General features: G+C 37.6%; 1 protein-coding gene and 1 pseudogene across 1 annotated transcript in view; both read left to right on the forward strand.

Moving 5' to 3' along the window:
- DPYD (dihydropyrimidine dehydrogenase) overlaps nt 1–19,450 on the forward strand; it is a 980,594-nt gene that overhangs the window by 880,097 nt on the left and 81,047 nt on the right. The gene's annotated exons all lie outside the window — the stretch shown is intronic.
- Nucleotides 1–19,450, forward strand: part of LOC105943227 (heterogeneous nuclear ribonucleoprotein A3-like) — a 55,286-nt pseudogene that overhangs the window by 25,018 nt on the left and 10,818 nt on the right.

A 19,450-nucleotide genomic window follows, 5' to 3' on the forward strand; every position in this document is an offset into this window, starting at 1 on the left:
TAATTCCTGAGTGCAGAGCCAGGAGTGACCCCTGAGCATCGCTGGGTGTGATCCAAAAAAAGCAAAAAAAAAAAAAAATACAAAGGAGATAAAGGAGATATAAACAATGCATTATAATAGATTCCATTTGTTTAGAAGTATCCTTGTAAGTTTTAGTAAATGTTTCTCTTTATTTAATGAGCACTTAATAAGTTGTGTCATGATGTAAGACTGTGGCATGGTATGGCATTTGATATTAATTGAAACTAGATATTTCCAGAAATTCCATTCCATGTAAAGTATTTCCTAATATGTAGGAAGTCATTAGACTTGACCTTACTTATTTATATATTTATTTATATCTATATTTATTTTTATATAAATATTATATATTATATATTATATATTTATTATAAATAATAAATATATAAGTATATTTATATACATATAAATATATTGTAAATATAATAATAAATATACTTATATTTATTTATTATTATAAAATATAATAATATTTATATACTTATAAATAAATATAAGTATATAAATATACTTATACATTTATATATACTTATATATACTTATATAAATATACTTATAATATATATAAGTATATTTATAATAAATATAAATATTTGTTTATATTATACCGGCAGAGGAACCCAGGTGTGTGTAATCCCATCAACGGTCAACATCCAGACACTTAAAAGCAAGCTCCCAGAAGTGCATGGCCCCTTTTCGATATCTTATTGCCTACTTCTCCCTCTGGGAGAAACTGGCAATCTTCTGAGAGTTTCCTGCCCACATGAGACAGCCTTGCAAGCTTCCCATGGTGTATTCTTATGCTAAAGCCAATAACAAGCTGGATCTCATTCCCCTGACCCTGAAAGAGCCCCCAGTGCGACATGGTTGGGAGGACGAGTCGAGAGAGACCTCTAAGATCTCAGAGAAAGGACGAATGAGAGGTTACTGAGCCCGCTCGAGAAATCTACCATTAACGGGATTTCGTGATTCGTGATTTATGTTTATGTATATATAAATATTTATGTGTAAATATCTATATATAAATAAATATATAAGTATATGAAATATATAAAATAAATATAAAATAAATATATAAAATATTTATATATAAATAAAAATAGATATAAATAAATAAGGTCAGTCTAATGACTGTAGGATGACATTACTTTGTCCTCTCCCCCCTTGCCATGAGTAGCCTGTCCCAGTTTTTCCCGGAGTTTAGGCTTGCCCCAGTCTCACCCATCAAGGTGTTTCCGAATCTCTCACATCCTTTTGTTTAGCTATAATCAATTCTTCATGCTCTCTTCCCAAAAACAGTTAATCCGAGGCTTTCCCTTAATCTGACTCTGCTAATTTGTAAGGTCAGAACTTCCTAGGACACTGAATATTATAGCATTGCCTTTCTCCCCTCTTTATGCCTTTTGAATAATTTACTTTAAAGCTATGTCTTTTTTGTATAAACACAAGAAGACAATATTATGTTTTTGTAACTTGGGGCTTAATTGGCTTCGAATTGTATTCCCTCCTGGGCATCTGCTTTCTCCACTTAAGCCTCAGTTCCCCTCAGTTCCTAGCACCCCAAAAGCCGGGTCCTGACGAGGGACAGGACAGATCCAGGGCAAGAGGTGAGTTATGTGCTACCCTGGCATCGAGATGGGCCTGGCCAAAGTGCCTAATTCTTAACTATAAGTTAAGAGCTTGATCATAGACAAATGCTGTCATGATCCAAAAGTAATGATGAGAATAGGACCCTGCTAGGGATAGGAAAGACTGATCTGGCCTGAGCACTGTAGTCTGAGATTGAGATGGCCCCTGGAGAGCAATTCTATAAGCTTTAATGAATTTCTTATTGTGTCCATACAAAATTATTAATATTATGAATTCTTATATGTTTGCTGGCTGAGGAGAGGAGAAACACATTCATGGGACTCCACCCTTGGGTGGATCCTCCTGCTGAAAGGGAGTCAGTCCTAGGAGAAGCATCCCCTAAGGGAAAGGAACCTCAGCCCTATTGATGGTGACCACACCTAGGTGTACACCCCAGCCCCCTCATGTGGGGAGATTTAACTAGGCTATAAGAGTGGGTTGGGGGGCCAGATCCACAGATCCAGAGAGAGATCCAGGGCCAGGAGAGAAGCAGAGGGAGAGAATGAAATAAACTGATCGAGCAACCAGTTTGGCCTTCTTCCTTCCATCGCCTGCCCTTGACCGACAGCCACACACAGCGGTTCCGGAGCACCGGACGCGGATGGTGAGACAGAACCGCCCGGAGAGCCCGCGAGTGCATGTGCCCCCTCGGCGTGCCTTAGTTTTTTACAAACGACTCCCTAAATATTGGGATATATTTACATATGTGTAAATATTTATATATAAATACTTATATTTATATGGAGAGAGACTGACCTTAGTATATTTGATGATTCTGTTTAGAAGATAAATATTAGAATGTCTTCAAAGAAAAAAATGTTTTCCTACAAAATGAAATAGTTAAACAAGCATTATACTTTGTATTTATATCCAGGGTTAAAAACTTATCAAGAAGTTTGAACAGTTAATCTGATGAAATTAAGAGAGAAGCATAAGCATTCTAGTTTCTATATAGCAGATTTATCTTAAATTTAACCAGTTACACAAACTACAGATGAATGCAGGTGTTTTCTCTTTAGTATGACACTATCACCAGTGAAGAGCCTCATTTTGTGACCAGACTTAAAAGTTAATGTCCCAAAGGAAAGCACACAGACATACATACATGCACACAGACACACACTCACACTTAGGCAAGGAGGGATGTATCAATGCCCCAGAGACAAAGACCTTTGCCACTGAAGAGCTTTACTTGTCATGCATCACAGCTTCAATATCCCAGTCAGTGAATCCCAGAACATTTGTTTTACTTTCAGGCTTCCATGATTCCACTGTGGCCCGAGTTCTTAGTTTATATCTCCTGAGACAGACAGAATTCTCATTCTCCTTGCATTTACCTTGTATTTCAAACCTATAGGAAAATTTTATATTCCTAAGGTGCTCATGCTTTTAAACAATAAGAGGAAAAAAGAAAAATGTCTGCTGATGAAGGCTATACCGAGTCATGAACATAGATTTCATCTTGCACATTCTCAAAATAGATAAAGAATTATCATCAACTCTTCAATCATTGAGTTTGAGATATATCACAAAAGCAGGACATAAAAAGATGATAGACCGCAGTGCTTAGTTCATAGAAAATGGGAAGATATTACAAAACATGAGGAATATATGTAAGTCATAGAGTTATATTTCCAGAAATATAGGACCACTTTGAGCAGCCCTATCTAGCGAATGCAAATATCTATGTAGAGCACTGTAGCACTGTCGTCCCGTTGTTCATCCATTTGCTCTAGTGCGCACCAGTAACATCTCCATTGTGAGACTTGTTGTTACTGTTTTTGGCATATTGCATATGCCACGGGTAGCTTGCCAGGCTCTGCCATGCAGGAGGAATATTCTCGGTAGCTTGCCGGGCTCTCCAAGGATGGAGGAATCGAACCCGGGTCGGCTGCATGCAGGGCAAACGCCCTACCCTCTGTGCTATTGCTCCGCCCTGCAAATATCTATATTTAGTTTAAATTTTTAGAGTCTTTCTCTTGCTCTTGCCTCTCTTACACTATTCTACCTGCTTATTCTTCTTAAGGCTCTGTGTCCTATTTAGAACAATTCATTTTACAATTTGGTCAAGATATACAAGAAACTTTTTCATTCAGCATTCAAGACTTTCTGTGAACTCACTGCATCATTTCTTTTCCAAACATACTCGTGTCTTTGTACATGTGTTATCTTTGAGTCAAGTAGTCCCCTAATATCTCCATTCTTTCTTATCACAACCTCAGTATCTTACATTATACACTTAATCAGACTCAATCTTCATGGCTATTCAAATTCCATATTTCCTCAAGGTGTCATTACTTATAACCAGAAATCTCTGTTTACTTTTCTCCACTAGATAGTATTTTTCCTCTGAACTAAAATAACATCTTATTATTTTTTATCTATGTCAACAATGAAGAAGCCAGAGAGATAATACCTTGGATAGTGTGCTTGCATTGTGCACAAGTGGACACGGGTTTGATCCTTGGAACGCTGTATGTTCCCTGAGCACTGTACAAGGGATCTCTGAGAATAGAGCCAGGAGTAAGCTCTGAAAACCACTGAATGTGGCTCCAAAACAAAACAAGAAATAAATTACTACGTTCATACCTATTCGATTGAGGTCAACATTGTATTGGCATTACCCCTCTTTTTTTACATTCAGACTTGATTGTAATCATCACGAAAACCATACTTTTATATCTCTCCATACATCTTAGTGCTTGCTGACCTTAAAGCAAAGTAAGATTTGTTTAATGACTAACTGAAATAAAAGGAGAAAGTGGATTCTTCTTCCTGTTCTGTATTGTATTCCACAATTACTGTTTTGCATAGTTTTTTTAAGCCATAATTTATGAAGAACCATAGGCTGCAAGAAAAACAAACAACAAAAATGCTAAATGCTTAACATAAACTGCCTACAATAGCATAGTATGTTATGCTGCCTTTGGTTAAAATGTACTTCCTTCACTTTTTCTAATCCAAGAACCTATGGTTATCTTAATCATATTGGACAGTTTGCCAGTTACCATCCTGATTTGTATGCCTGGAGGGAACTCTGATTATTGATGCTCCCTCCCTTTCATTAAAAACGTCCTGATTTAGGTGCTAAATGATATGCTCACTTTCCTAAGGCCAGTTTTAAGAACAAGTGAAAAGTCTCACTTTACATAATTATTATTTTATTAGTTTTCTTTTACAACCTGTTATAGAAATGAAATGGGATCATCCCATTCAGTTCTTGCAAGACCCAGGTTCAACTGAAAATCAGCCCATTGAATAACACACACACACACATTAAACAGCAACAATAACAGCAACAAAGTGTCCCCAGAGCCAAGGCATTTGAAGGATAAAACATAAGACACAAAAATCATTGGGACAGATTTTCTTACCCTTTTTTATCTTTTGTCTCCAAGGAATTTTTCATTAGACTCAGCTTAAGCCTTGAGTTTGAGATTTTGTATTCTCAGTTGGTAAGCACACCTATTAAAAAGCAATGTATTCCTGTTAGCAGCCTGGCACAGGCAGGCTCTGTGTATTCACCGCTAGCAGTGGCCACCATGCCAGGAGAACCTGACTCCGGTGCAAAAGGGCTTTTTAAAAATCGATGCCCCCACCAAACCCAAAATGCGTCATTCTTTTCCATACTCAGTGGTTTGTTTTACTTAGGAAAAGGGCCTGGTTTTACCCTGCAGCATGCATTCATTACAGTGATCTTTGGCTGGCAGATGTAGAGTAATAGGATGCATATTTTAGTGCTTATTATAATACCCTGTCCAAAAACAACTTGACAAATTTGTGATTTCGACAATATCTCATTTTGCTGGCTGCAGTGCTCTGTGATTGTCTGGCCCACGTGGCTCCCAGATTATGCATACCACCAATACTTCTCATTAAAATGGCCACAGTTCACCAGTTTCGGTAGCTTGGAATGAACTTGGAATGAATTATTATACAACAAAGAGGCTGCTGTCATGCAGAACAAAAGACAAGCAAAAGAGAGCTTTGGCTTAATGAGGCTAAGTGAGTGTCTCCCCTGCATCACAGCTACTTGACGGCCTTTGAGCATGGGTTTTTTTTCTCCACAGGCCAAAACCTTTGGTCTATTATTTTGTGTTTATGCACCTTGAGGCTAATATACATTTTAATATGCTGCACATGAAAAAAAATCAGCCATTAGATTAGAACATGTGCATTCCCTGTTAAATTAATGACAACCGAACATAGAGATAAATTTAGGTTTTCATATTTAATTATAGCACACTGCAGTACGTTTAGCAAGGATAAATTGCACTATTATTATGCTTCATTTTTTTTGACATCTTCTCCTGTTAATGGTGCACACTTGCCCCCCCATCACTACCAGTACCCTCTGCCATACTAACATTGCCCTACAGACCAGCGTTCCTCATCTCTGCCCAATCTTAGCCAATGCTGTGGAAGGAATGTTGCTTGATTTATTTTCTTTTCATTTTGTAACAGAACATTGCTACTTTGTGAATTCTGTGGAATGAATTAGAATTTGTTCGTTTTTAACAAAATGGTAACTTTAACTCATGTAGGTATGCTGCATTTGCTTCCCTTAGTGCTTATCTGATTAGAATGATGGACCCACGTTTTCTGGTTTTTGATCTACCAAACATTTACAGCACAGCATGTGACTCTTAATAGTTGACGTTCCACCATGATTCAAATGACCTATGTATAATGAAGTAATCATAACAACCTCAAGGAATCTCTTCACTCTTTGCAACTTTCCTCTGTTGATTTTAATCTGTTTGTTGATGTGATAACACTTCAAGTGCAGAGAGTTGTGTAGGGTTTCAAATATTCAGTTGCCTTGGAAAACATCAACAAAGATTTGGTGAGTTATTTCTTTTCATTCTTCTGAGGCCAACAAAGCAAGAACAGATTGGTAATAAAACAGAACATTTTAAAAATAGGACTTTTATGTTGAAAAGAACTTTTAGTACTTTCTGTTGAGGGATTATGCCATTGCCTCACTTTATTTGTTCTCTGTTACATCTGAAATGTATAGTTTAGTTTCATCATATAGCACTTAAAAGAGTGCTGGCTTCACAGAATATAGAATTTGCTTCTATTATTTTTATGTAAATCAGAAATAAAATAATTTCCCTGTATGTCTATATTAAGGAAACAAATACTTCTTTCCTGTCATGTGACTTTCAAAAGTCACTTGAATTAGCGTGAACCTTCAGATCACAGAATATTTTGCAGAAGCTGCTATTCAATATCTAGTGCTAGTCCTGGGGTTATTATGAGATGGTCCTTTACTTGATATTGTTTCCTGCTGAGATCTGATGATCAGGGCATCAAAGCAAAGATAATTATCATCTGAGGAAGGTGATCAGTTAGCCTTCCTGCTTCATGGCTCTTTGTGGTGACTCAGAAAAACAGTCTTTACATATTGTAGGAGAACAGCTACCTTCCAATTATTGCTCTTGGCTCAAGAATCACTCCCCAAGAAATTCAGACTTATGGTATGTCTCTTGGACTGCAGCAATAGTACAGCAGGTAGGGCATTTGCCTTGCACGTGGCCGACCTGAGTTCGATTCCTCCATCCCTCTCGGAGAGCCTGGCAAGCTACCGAGAGTATCCCGCCTGTACGGCAGAGCCTGGCAAGCTCCCCATGGTGTATTCAATATGCCAAAAACATTAACAACAAGTCTCACAGTGGAGATGTTACTGGTGCCCGCTCGAGCAAATCGATGAACAATGGAAAGACAGCAGTGCTAAAGTATGTCTCTAATGACTAGGTGATCATGCATGGAGGTAGTTAGTGGCTACCAGGACCACACCAAGGACTGACAGAGGGAAGACCATTAGTGCTGAGGATTCATTTCAACACCTTGACGTGCATTCCATCTCATCTCTATGAGCAATGTTTTCAGTCCCCATCCTTTTCTTTTTGATGCAGATAACATGAACAGTACTAGTGGAAGCAGAGACATACCCAGTAATGCTCTGTCTTATCTTGGAGCAGGATCACCAAGGCCACACCTAACAGTGTTTAGGTGTCTACTACACCCTCTGAACCCCAGCTTGGAAAGCTAAAATTATAGTGCTTCCATAAAAATGATGTTTTATGGGTGAATAACTGAATTAGTTTATGTTTTAAAATATTTTCTTATAAAGCCAAAAACTTATCACATGTCAGGTAATATGGTGCTGAAGATTAAACTCGTATGTGTTAGACATATTCTTCTTCACTTCAGCTGTCTCTATACCTTTTTATACAAATTTGAGAAATCATTCTCTTTGACCAAGGTCTGATAGAGTGGAGTTAGTGGGGTCGATAATAAGAAATGCCCTGATAATCATGAGTTGCAAAACTTATTTCACAATGCTGGTTGTTTTTTTGGCTGAAAATTTTATTCACTTCACAAACCATATATGTGAGATTATGAGTAACTATTAGTCTGGTCACAGACTATACAGCAAAAAGTCTCAAGGTTCAAAGGAACTACTGTTTATGCTTCTAGTATGTGGCAATGTTTAATTATAAGAAAGCCCAGGTGTAAATGGATGAAGATTATATTGACTGTTTTATAGATGTTGACACTGAGTGACTAGATAAAAGGAACTACCTAATTGATACAGTCACTGGACAATACTCAAATTCCTTACTCAAGAGACCTACTCATTTCTGAAGTTTCTTTCCATCTGTAGGAAAGACATTTAGACATTTAAATCAATAATAGTTACAGGTCATCAGGTCATTCTTATGGCATTTATTAATTTTGATGTTCAAAGAATTTGTTCTGTTTTGTTGGCTCTTCTCAGCCTCAAATATTCTGACCATTTGACACTCCCACATGTCAACTGAATATGCTGAGACCCCAGATTTTATGTGACTTTTCCAGCAATCAGGATTTTAAAACTGTATTGATTTAAAACATCCTTGGTAAAATAAAAGTCACTCTTTTCTTAACTAAACATTTTTTATCCACATATGCTGACTCTAAGAAATTACTATAAAATCCAATGAAAAGGATAAGAAACCAAATTATATCAATATATTTACATTTTATAAGTGGACAGGAGATAAAACATGATGAAATCTATGAAGTAACAGAAATTTCTAAGGGTGGATATTTTGGATGATTTGAATTTTCTTTATCTTCTCTACATTAAATCCATTTTCAAAAATATACATATTTTATGGAAACAAACATAAAGGCATGTTTTATGAAAGTTTTGTATTTGAGATTTTAAGGAATATTGATAAAATAATATTTTCAAATTCCTTAGATGAGCCAAGCCTTTTAAAGAATCAATTATTCAAGTGTAAAAATAAAAATCAAGGACATTAAGAACTGATATTATTTAGCTTGTTAATAAATTAAACTTAGTTTAGTCAACAAAAGTTGAAGAAAGATTGCTGTTTTTAACAAAAGAAAATTGCTATTAATTTTTTTAAATGGGTAATAATGTATTCTGGGCTGGAGCAATAGTATAGCAGGTAGGGCATTTGCCTGGCACATGGCAGACCCGGGTTCAATTCCTCCATCCCTCTCAGAGAGCCCAGCAAGCTACCGAGAGTATCTCGCCCTCTCGGCAGAGCCTGGCAAACTACCCGTGGTATATTCAATATGCCAAAAACAGCAACAAGTCTCACAATGGAGACATTACTGGCGCCCACTTCAGCAAATCAATGAACAATGGGACTACAGTGCTACAACAGTGCTACAGTGCAATAATGTTTTCTAAGTCCATTACTGAGGCAGGGAAAGGAAACCAATATGTTGAATTTAAATCTGATAGAAGCTGTATTTTCCTGAGAATTAAACATTTGAGGAACACTAAAAAAATCTTTGATGAGTCTTGAAGATGGCTCAGTGGCTTAGGAAGTACCTAGGGCAAGTGTGAGACTATAAACTGAATCCTTAGTACCAGAGTTTGGAAGCCCAACTGCCAGCAAAGGAAAAAAATCAGCTCAAGTTTTATTTTTTTTCTATTACTTCCTTTTCTCATCATTCCTGTTTTAAGTTTTTGAGAAAAAATTATCATATGTTCTATCTATAATTCTTCATGTGTGAACTATATGGAGCTTCCCAGATCTTACATAAAATTTTCTCTAAAATGTGCTGATTACAATTCTCTAGAACATCAGAAATATTTGCGTTCAATACAAAGTATGATTTTTTTGCCAAAATGTTTTTTTTAATACAAGTTGACAAGGAATCGTTTACTTTAAATTGATTCTGTTACAATTTATTTTAATTACTGTTGATACCTAAACTTCTATCAGCTTCACATTGTACAGGAATAGCTGTTTAGATATATACCTGACTAACTCTAAATCTTATTAGGAAGACTGCTTCCAAACAACCAAAGAGGAATCTAAAGGACCTTTCCATTCTCCCACTAACTCTAAAGACTTGAGTGTTTTTTTCCCAGCATTATTGAAGTTAATTGACAAAACTCTCACTATTTAAAGGATACAGAATGATGTTTGATGTATGTGTATATTGGTAAAAAAACTCCTCATCAAAGATTAGATGATCATATATTTGGGGGCATGTGTCAGAGTATTCAACCCTGTTCCATTGGTCTGAAACTCTGCCTTCGTTCCAGTACCATGCTGTTTTAATTACTACCGCTTTGTAGTAGAGTTGGAAGTTGGGGAGGTTGATTCCTCCCATTTTCTTTTTCCCAAGAATTGCTTTAGCTATTCGTGGGGGCTTATTGTTCCATATGAATTTCAGGAGCGCTTGCTCCATTTCTTTGAAGAATGTCAAGGGTATCCCTATAGGGATCGAATTGAATTTGTACAATGCTTCGGAGAGTATTGCCATTTTGACAATATTAATTCTTCCAATCCATGAACAGGGGATGTTTTTCCATTTCCACGGGTCCTCTTTTATTTCCTGAAGTAGTGTTTTGTAGTTTTCATTATACACAAGTCCTTTACCTCCTTAGTTAAGCTGATTCCGAGGTACTTGATTTTTTGAAGCACAATTGTGAACGGGATTGCTTTTATCATGTCGCTTTCTTCTCTCTCATTATTTGCATATAGGAAAGCCATGGACTTTTGGGTATTGATTTTATAGCCTGAAACATTACTATACGAGTATGTTGTTTCTAGGAGTTTCTTGTTAGAGGTTTTACGGTTCTCTAAGTATAGTATCATATCATCAGCGAATAGTGAGAGCTTGATTTTTTTCTTTCCTACCTGAATGCCCTTAATATCTTTTTCTTGCCTAATCCCTATTGCAAGTACTTCCAGTTCTATATTGAACAGAAGTGGAGAGAGTGGGCATCCTTGTCTCATCCCTGTTCTCAGAGGGAAGGGCCTTAATTTTTTCCCATTGAGGATGATACTTTCTGTAGGCTTGTGATAAACGGCTTTGACTATATTGAGGAAGGCCCCTTCTATACCTATTTTGGTGAGAGTTTTCATCATAAACGGGTGCTGGATCTTGTCAAATTCTTTCTCTGCATCTATTGATATGATTATATGATTTTTATCTTTTCTTTTGTTGATATGATGGATTATGTTGATTGATTTCCGGATGTTAAACCATTATTGCATCCCCAGAATGAATCCAACTTGGTCATGGTGTATGATCTTTTTCGTGAGTTGTTGAATTCTATTTGCTAATATTTTTTTTTAAAGAAATATTTTATTGAACCACCGTGAAAACAAGAAAAAAAATACAAAGCTTTCAGGTATAAGTCACAGTCAAATACTGATTAAACCACCATCCCTTCACCAGTGCACCCGATCCACCACCAAGAACCCCAATACACCCCCCTCCCACTCCCCCATCTAAGTAGCTGATGATATTCCCATTATTCTCTCTCTATATTGAGTACATTTCATATTTCCATACAGAACTCACTATTGTTGATTGGAAATATTCCCCAACAATCAGGCCTGCTGAATAAGCATCATCTAATAATTTCTCTTCCTTGGTAAAAGTGAAGACGTTGAGTTCGTGCGGCCGCGATAGCGGCCGCGCGGTTTTGGGTTTCTAATATTTTAGCTCAGTTCACAGTCAAAATGCATGGCTGCAAGAATCTGCTCTGGTGCCAAAATGGGTTAGGAGACCTCAGGATCACAGTCAGTAGGCGGGAGGCTCTGCTTCTCGTGCCACGGCTCTTGGTTCATCTCTGGGCGGAAGGCGTGCCGGGAACACCTCCCCTCCCAGGATCACCTACAGGCTACGTCACTAAAGAAAGTCCTACCTCCTGGTGGAGGGGTCTTAGAGGGTGGCTCTCACCGCGTGGCTGCTGCCGCTGCCGCCATTTTCGCTCAGAAAAATGGGGTGGAGAGGGAAAAAAATCCCTCCCCGGGCTGCACGAGGTTGTAGTTCAGTTCACAGTCAAAATGCATGGCTGCAAGAATCTGCTCTGGTGCCAAAATGGGTTAGGAGACCTCAGGATCACAGTCAGTAGGCGGGAGGCTCTGCTTCTCGTGCCGCGGCTCTTGGTTCATCTCTCTATTTGCTAATATTTTGTTGAGGATCTTCGCATCTGTGTTCATCAGGGATATTGGCCTGTAGTTTTCTTTTTTTTGTGGTGTCTTTGTTTGCTTTTGGTATTAGGGGGCTATGAGTCTCATAGATACTGTTTGAGAGGGTTTCTGTTTCTTCAATTTCCTGGAAAAGCTTGAGAAGTACTGGCAATAGGTCCTCCTTACATGTTTGGAAGTGGTGCAAGGAAAGCATGTTTAACAAAATGTGCTGGCAAAACTGGACAGCTACATGCAAAAAAATGGGCTTAGACCTCCACCTATCACCATGTACAAAAGTCAGATGAAAATGGATTAAAGACCACAACATCAGACCAGAATCCCTAAGGTACATTGAAGACAAGGTCGGCAAAACCCTCCACGACATTGAAGCCAACAGTATCTTCAAAACTTACACGCCACTGGCCAAGCAAGTGAAAACAGAGATAAATAAATGGGACTATCTCAAACCAAGAAGCTTCTGCACCTCAAAAGAAACAATGACCAAAATACAAAGACAATCTACAGAATGGGAAAGGGTATTTACACAGTACCCCTCTGATAAAGGGTTGATATCAATGATATACAATGCACTGGTTGAACTCCACAAGAAGAAAACTGCCAACCCGATCAAAAAATGGGGTTAGGAAATGAACAGAAACTTTCCCAAAGAAGAAATCCAAATGGCTGAGAGGCACATGAGAAATTGTTCAACATCACTAATCATCAGGGAGATGCAGATCAAAACAACAATGAGATATCATTTCACAGAGACTGGCCCACATCCCAAAAAACAAAAGCAACTGGTGTTGATGTGGATGTGGGGAGAAAGTGACTCTCCTTCACTGCTGGTGGGAATGCCAACTGGTTCAGCCCTTTTGGAAAACAATATGGACGATTCTCAAAAAATTAGAAATTGAGCTTCCATTTGACACAGCAATACCCCTCCTGGGAATATATCCGGGAGAGGTATAAAGGCATAGTAGAGATGACATCTGCATTTCTATGTTCATTGCAGCACTGTTTACAATAGCCACAATCTGGAAAAGACCAGAGTGCCCCAAAACAGATGACTGGTTAAAGAAACTCTGGTACATCTAGCTGTCAGAAAACATGAAGTCATGAAATTTGCGTATAAATGGATCAACATGGAGAGTGTCATTTTGAGTGAAATGAGTCAGAAAGAAAGAGACAGACATACAAAGATTGCACTCATATGTGGAATATAAAGTAGCTGCGAGGTACAAGCTTGCAATGATGCCATTTCTGGCAGATATTTCTCTGGACTTCACAACACAATCACAATATCACAATATCCCGTTAATCACCGATTTCTCGGGCGGGCTCAGTAACATCTGATTTCGTCCTTTCCCTGAGATCTTAGAAGTCTACTTCTACTTGGCCCTCCTAATGAGTGCTCCTGAAGAGCACTGGGGGCTCTTCAGGGTCAGGGGAATGAGATACAGCTTGTTACTGGATTTTGCATATGAATACACCATGGGGAGCTTGCAAAGCTGTCCCATGGGGGCAGGAAACTCTCAGAAGATTGCCAGTTTCTCCTAGAGGGAGAAGTAGGCTAAAGAAGTAGGCTAAAGATTCTCTGGACTTAGTTACTAAAATACTAAAATACAGAAATCCAAACCCGTGCAGCTGCTAGTGTGGCCTCTCAACCTCATATATCTTCATTCTCAGCAATGGAAAACAAATTATCAAATGCTTCCTTTTCAGCAGGTCCGACTTTAGGGGGGAGAAACTTCAAATAATAATAGTGAGGTTTTTCTGTTTTTGAAATAGTGAATGCAATCAAAGTAAAGTGAAAGTAAAGTGAAATTTATCAGTTACACAGGCGGGGTGGGGGACTGGGGAGGTGAGGCGTGGCGGGGAGGTATACTGTGATTTTTGGTGGTGGAATATGTGCACTGATGAAGGGATGGGTGTTTGAGCATTGTATAACTGGGACTTAAACCTGAAAGCTTTGTAACTTTCCACATGGTGATTCAATAAAAGAATAAATTTAAAAAAAAACTCCTCATCAATTTAATTAGCACATAACACATTGTGTATTATGTGCCAGGAACGATACATGAAGATTCATGTATAGTCTTCATGAAGTCATATCTTCATTGTAGTCTGTCCTTTCCTGCCTTATAAAGACAGGTTTCAAGGGATAATATTTACTCTCTAAAGAATTTTCCCTACTTTTTATATTTACAGATCTGCATGGTTTAATTTCCATTCTAGCTCATATTTATATATGACTTGGTAATATAATAAAGTATATACTCGGGGTTGTGGGGTAAGTAAGTACCTCTTTCAGAGCAAGCCAGAATTTTTTTTCTTTCGCTAGTTTACTAAGTACCATTTATTTTTTGGATAAAATCCTGGACAGATCCCAGTGCCTGTCTGGTCACTTTCAAGAACATCCCAAGTGGTAAAGAGCACTACCAGTAAATTTCTAGCTCTCTTCCTGTTTATAGAGTCTCAGCTTTAAGTTTGAATTCTGTATCAACAGTTGAGGAAGATGTTGCTGATGTTTAGGTCATCTATGATATTCCTGCCTCTTTCTTTCATCCCACCTTTGTCTCCTCCAATATATCAAAAAGGAAAATACAGATCAGACCAAAAGATATGGTATTGATGTTAATCCAGTGGGAGAGATGGCACTTGGCCATCTTTTTTAGGGTTTTTAGAAGTTCCTCTCCATTTCTCTATACCTAGTAATAAAACCTGCTCTTACTCATTATGATGCCCTTTGCTTCAGCATTTTTAAATCACAAGCTTGCTCTTCCAAGATCACTTCTTCTAGGCAATATTTCATTTTTATCACATCATCCTTCTATGTTGGACCCCAAACAAACTTCTGTTTCTTGCCATGACGGCAGCAGAGGTTGCTTAGATCAGTAATCACCCTATTAGCAGGGAATCCTGACAGCCAGCTTCTAACCTGTAGATCATTTTTAGGGAACCATCAGCCCATATTCTCCTTATTTTCACTCTCCTTTGGCTAAAAATATGTTCTTCTGTTTTTAGCCAAAGCAGAGTAAAGATGATGATGTCCAAGACGGGGCCAAGATATCTCTATTGGAATTTAGGAAGCTGACTTCTGAAGGCAGAATTATGCAAGTAGTAAATATGTAGCCTGAAGTTAAAAAGATAAGGCATCACCTATTTGGACAAGCTCTCCACTTTTGAGTGTTTCTTTATTGGACTCTGTCACTTTATTTTAAGTCACACTGATTTTCAAGGGAGAAGAGGAAAAACTATAATACTTTTTTCTAGGTCTATAAAAATAATTATATTTTCTATAGTTTCTTCTCTCAGTCAGTCTTTAAAGTAGACAAGGCATAAGTCATGCTGCAAGATCTCGGGCCTACAAAACAAGTGTGAGTCATCCCAATCCTCTTCAAAAGAAGGAACTTTATGCACTGTACCTTTTGGGCTTGATCTAAGAATAAGAAACATGTTGCATTGTATTATTACAATGCTGCCATTAAGTTTGTTTTCAGTCTGTGATTTTGCCTTCAATCTGTGCTTGGGAACATTTAAAAAAATTAGGCTAGGAATATCAGTTAGCTTGAGAATAACATTAATGACAGGGATATGCCTCAATTGGTTAGTGAAAATCATCTGGAGAGAAATTTTATAAACCAAGATCTATTTTTTATTCATATATAAAAACAAGTCTTTGGGTGTGACATTACCTTATCATTCTCCTGAATATCTGAGTTGTTTTATTAGGTTTTTTTTATAATGATTTTTTTCTTTAAAAGGTGCATCTTGCAAAACCATTCTGAGAATACATATTTTTACTTTTATGACTTATTTTCTGAGGGAAATGAAAAGCATTTGCAGTATCCTAAAAATTTTACTCACTTAACACTGTTGTAACTGGAGAGATCCTGCTGTCAGATCAGAAACGAGGATGAAGGCTCTGAAGCACCATGTCCTGTTCCACACTGATGAACTGGAGCTGGCATGGATCAGAACAGGAAGAATGAAATTCCCAGATTCCAGACTTAGAGCTGTCTCAGGAAACTAGTCTATTTTTTAAATTTTTTAAATGAATCACGTGACATACAGTTACAGATTTAGTCTGTGTTTTAAATGAGAGTTTTTACTCCGCAAAGCTTGTGAGGAAATAGGCAGTTGTGGCATATTTCTTCTTCCTTAGAGTATTGTTAGGCTATGGCAACAATTTCTAAATTCCGGGGATGGGGGCAGAGTGGAATTGTCTTCATGTTGGATTTCAATGATTAATGCAATATTACTGACCAAAAGTCTTTGTTATGAGAGTGGAATGCATCTCACCAAGTCAGCCATGTGACTACAATCATTGAAAGCTGGACACTGCTACTGCTTAATAACCCACCAGCAGTCATAAAGCCAGATGAGTTCATGGCTCTTTAAATCCCTGGAAAATGCATTGCCTTAATTAGCAGACACCAACTTGAGTTACTCCCCAGAGACTCCCAATTAACTAAGCTTCTAGACTAGCATCATTAATGTTTCACTCATATTAGTACACTGTCCCAGTGTACTTAAGAGCATGTATATGTGTGTCTGTATACATACATACATACATACATACATACATACATATACACATTATAATAAATTTTCAGCACTTTGTCATCCTAAAGTCTACATGTATGAACATTTTCTGAGAGTAAATTGTGAAAGAATGAAAGAAATGTCGTTTATTAAGCAAATCATCTTAGAAACAGCCCACAACACAGTTGCTCCCCAGCTCACAAGCTTACCAGATTCTAGTTCCTGCTGGTTTCAGTAACTTCTATTTATACTTCCAACCGGATGAACTCACCACGCCCCCTACTGCTCTGGAGCAACACTACCACAGGGTAGCACAACACAACTCCCTCACTCTGATATTCTCTGGAGGTTTATCCCTGGCCATATGCTATCTTTCAGAGTGATTGTTGAACAACGGTGTTTGTCCCCCTCTGGTCAGCAATGCCAGGATAAATCTGTGGCGTCACGCTGGCAGGAGAAATGGCCTCCAATCGGCAACAACAAACAAGTTCCTTATTACTGACCCTGCCATCTGTCCCTATTCCACATGCCATCTTCATATTGGAACAGGTTTCAGCCAGGCCAGGTTCAGTGTGCCGCCAATTTCCACCAGGAGGGTCAGCTTGAATAGCCAGACTGCATCTCTGATTAGCGCTCTACCTAACTAATATCCTTTATCCAGACAGGAAAGGGGTCAATGGACACTGAATGAACCTTTGAAAACTCTGCTGCTCTTAAGAGATGCACTCGCTGACATCTGGGATCAGGGATATATACATAGTGGTATTATTAATCTCTGGGACACAGGCAAGATGTAGGTGGAATTTCTTCTATGTTAAGATATGTGCCTCCCATGACTGCTTTCTTTGTCATTGGTGAAAGAGGTGTTGCTGACTACTCAATTATCAGACTCTGTCTTAAAAAAATGTGTAACATAGATATACATGTATAACATATAATATAAAAATGTATATAAAAATATAACATATAATATAAAAATGTATAACCCTATTCCCCAAATGAAGTCATTTCTTAAAAGCTCATTTTAAAAAACAGGTGTGATCCTGTATGCCCTGCCATTGTCATTTCAATATAAATCAATGTATCTTTGCCGTGCAGTGCATCTTGGGTATTCAAAATACCACATTTGGTGGCAGGAATAAAAAGACAGTGCTCTCACTCCAGCAATACTGAAGTACTAGTACCAAGAGTGTATTATGGGGCAAAATAATAGAGACTCAGAGTCGACCAGAGCTGCTGAGAAGCACAGTGAGAGAAATTGGTTTTTGCCTGTTAATACTGTTATGAGAAAGCTTACAGAAAAGTTGTCCTGTTAGGTGCTTGTGTTTTAAAACCTATTTTGCCCTCTGGAATTTAATGTTACAGTGTACTAAGTAGTCAAACTTCAAGAGAGATGATAAACTTTGAAGAATTACATTACTACCCAAAGTATTGGTCATTGTACAGTGATTTAAAATTTAACAGCCACATTAAACAACATGCTGAATCAATAGTCATATTTTCTCTCTCTCCAAGGCAGAGGACTGAAAATACAAAAATCATCATGGGCTTATATGGCTCCGTTTAAGCTGGGCCATGCATCAGTGAGGCTGGCATCTAGTATAATGGGCTGAGAAGATACTAAACTGTATTCTCAGAAGACCTGCTATGTTACAGCTACAAAAGGCTCACAAGTACTATACAGTACCACAGTCAGTCTTAACAGCAGAACAGTAAATATAGATCGATTATTCCTTAAGGGCCATTAGAAAATTCAATAGAAAATACCACAATTAAGGAGTAAAGATATTTGTTAGCATAGTTTATGTTAACATAGTTCATGTTATGTTTTGTGTTTATATATACACACATATTATATTGTTATATAACATAGTATATATTATATTGTTGATCATCCCTTGCTTTCTAGTACAAGACAATCTACCAAAGTTCTGTTTCCAATATCAAGGTTAGAATAAGAAGGAAGATCCCACTGTACTGGATTTAAACTTCATTTGTTTGCCTTATCAGCTTACATCCCTACCCTCTTCCAAGGCATTCATTGGTCGCAGTATTTTATTTTCAATAACATTCTTTGCTGGTACTCAAACTTCTTGATTTGTCTAAAAATCTGTTTTCTTGGATTCCAACACTGCTTATGATTTTTCAGTTCAGAAATAATGGATATTAATCCCTGTTTTCTTTTGTTACCATGTCAGGGATCAAAGCCAGGTCTTTACACATAAGAACGTTCTTTACCTTTGAGCCACCTCTTGACCCACTGAATTCCTGTTTTGATGTGAGGAAGTTTCTAAAAAAAAGAAAAAAATCTTAAGTAAATTTAAACATTAAGAAATTTACTAGAGGAATAGTAGGTGGCCCAATTTTGCTTGGAAAACACAAATTTTATAAATCCCCAAAGGAAGCACATGTTTGCACACTAATGGATTTTTGTCAGGCAGTTTTCATAGTCATTCAGAATTCAGTTGAATCCTAGTGTTAAGAATATGGCCCTGCCACTGATTTTCTCTTCTGTAAAAGGGGAATAATATACCTCAAAGGGTTATTTTGAGGATTATGTGAAATAATAAGACCCATTTAGCAACGTATGTAATTTAGGATTTTATGTGTGTTTTGAGTCCTGGTAGTTTTCAAGCTTAAGGTTCTATGAATGAAGATTGGTATCTTGAGTCATGCTAGGTTTCATGCCTTGAAAATTATATGTCATTCACATTATGTGAATGCAGATAGTTAAAAAAAATGGATTGACCTCTGATTGCCCAGCTACAAAATCTGGAACCATAATTTCA

This window comes from Sorex araneus, chromosome 8, assembly GCF_027595985.1.
Source record: "Sorex araneus isolate mSorAra2 chromosome 8, mSorAra2.pri, whole genome shotgun sequence".
Taxonomy (NCBI): domain Eukaryota; kingdom Metazoa; phylum Chordata; class Mammalia; order Eulipotyphla; family Soricidae; genus Sorex; species Sorex araneus.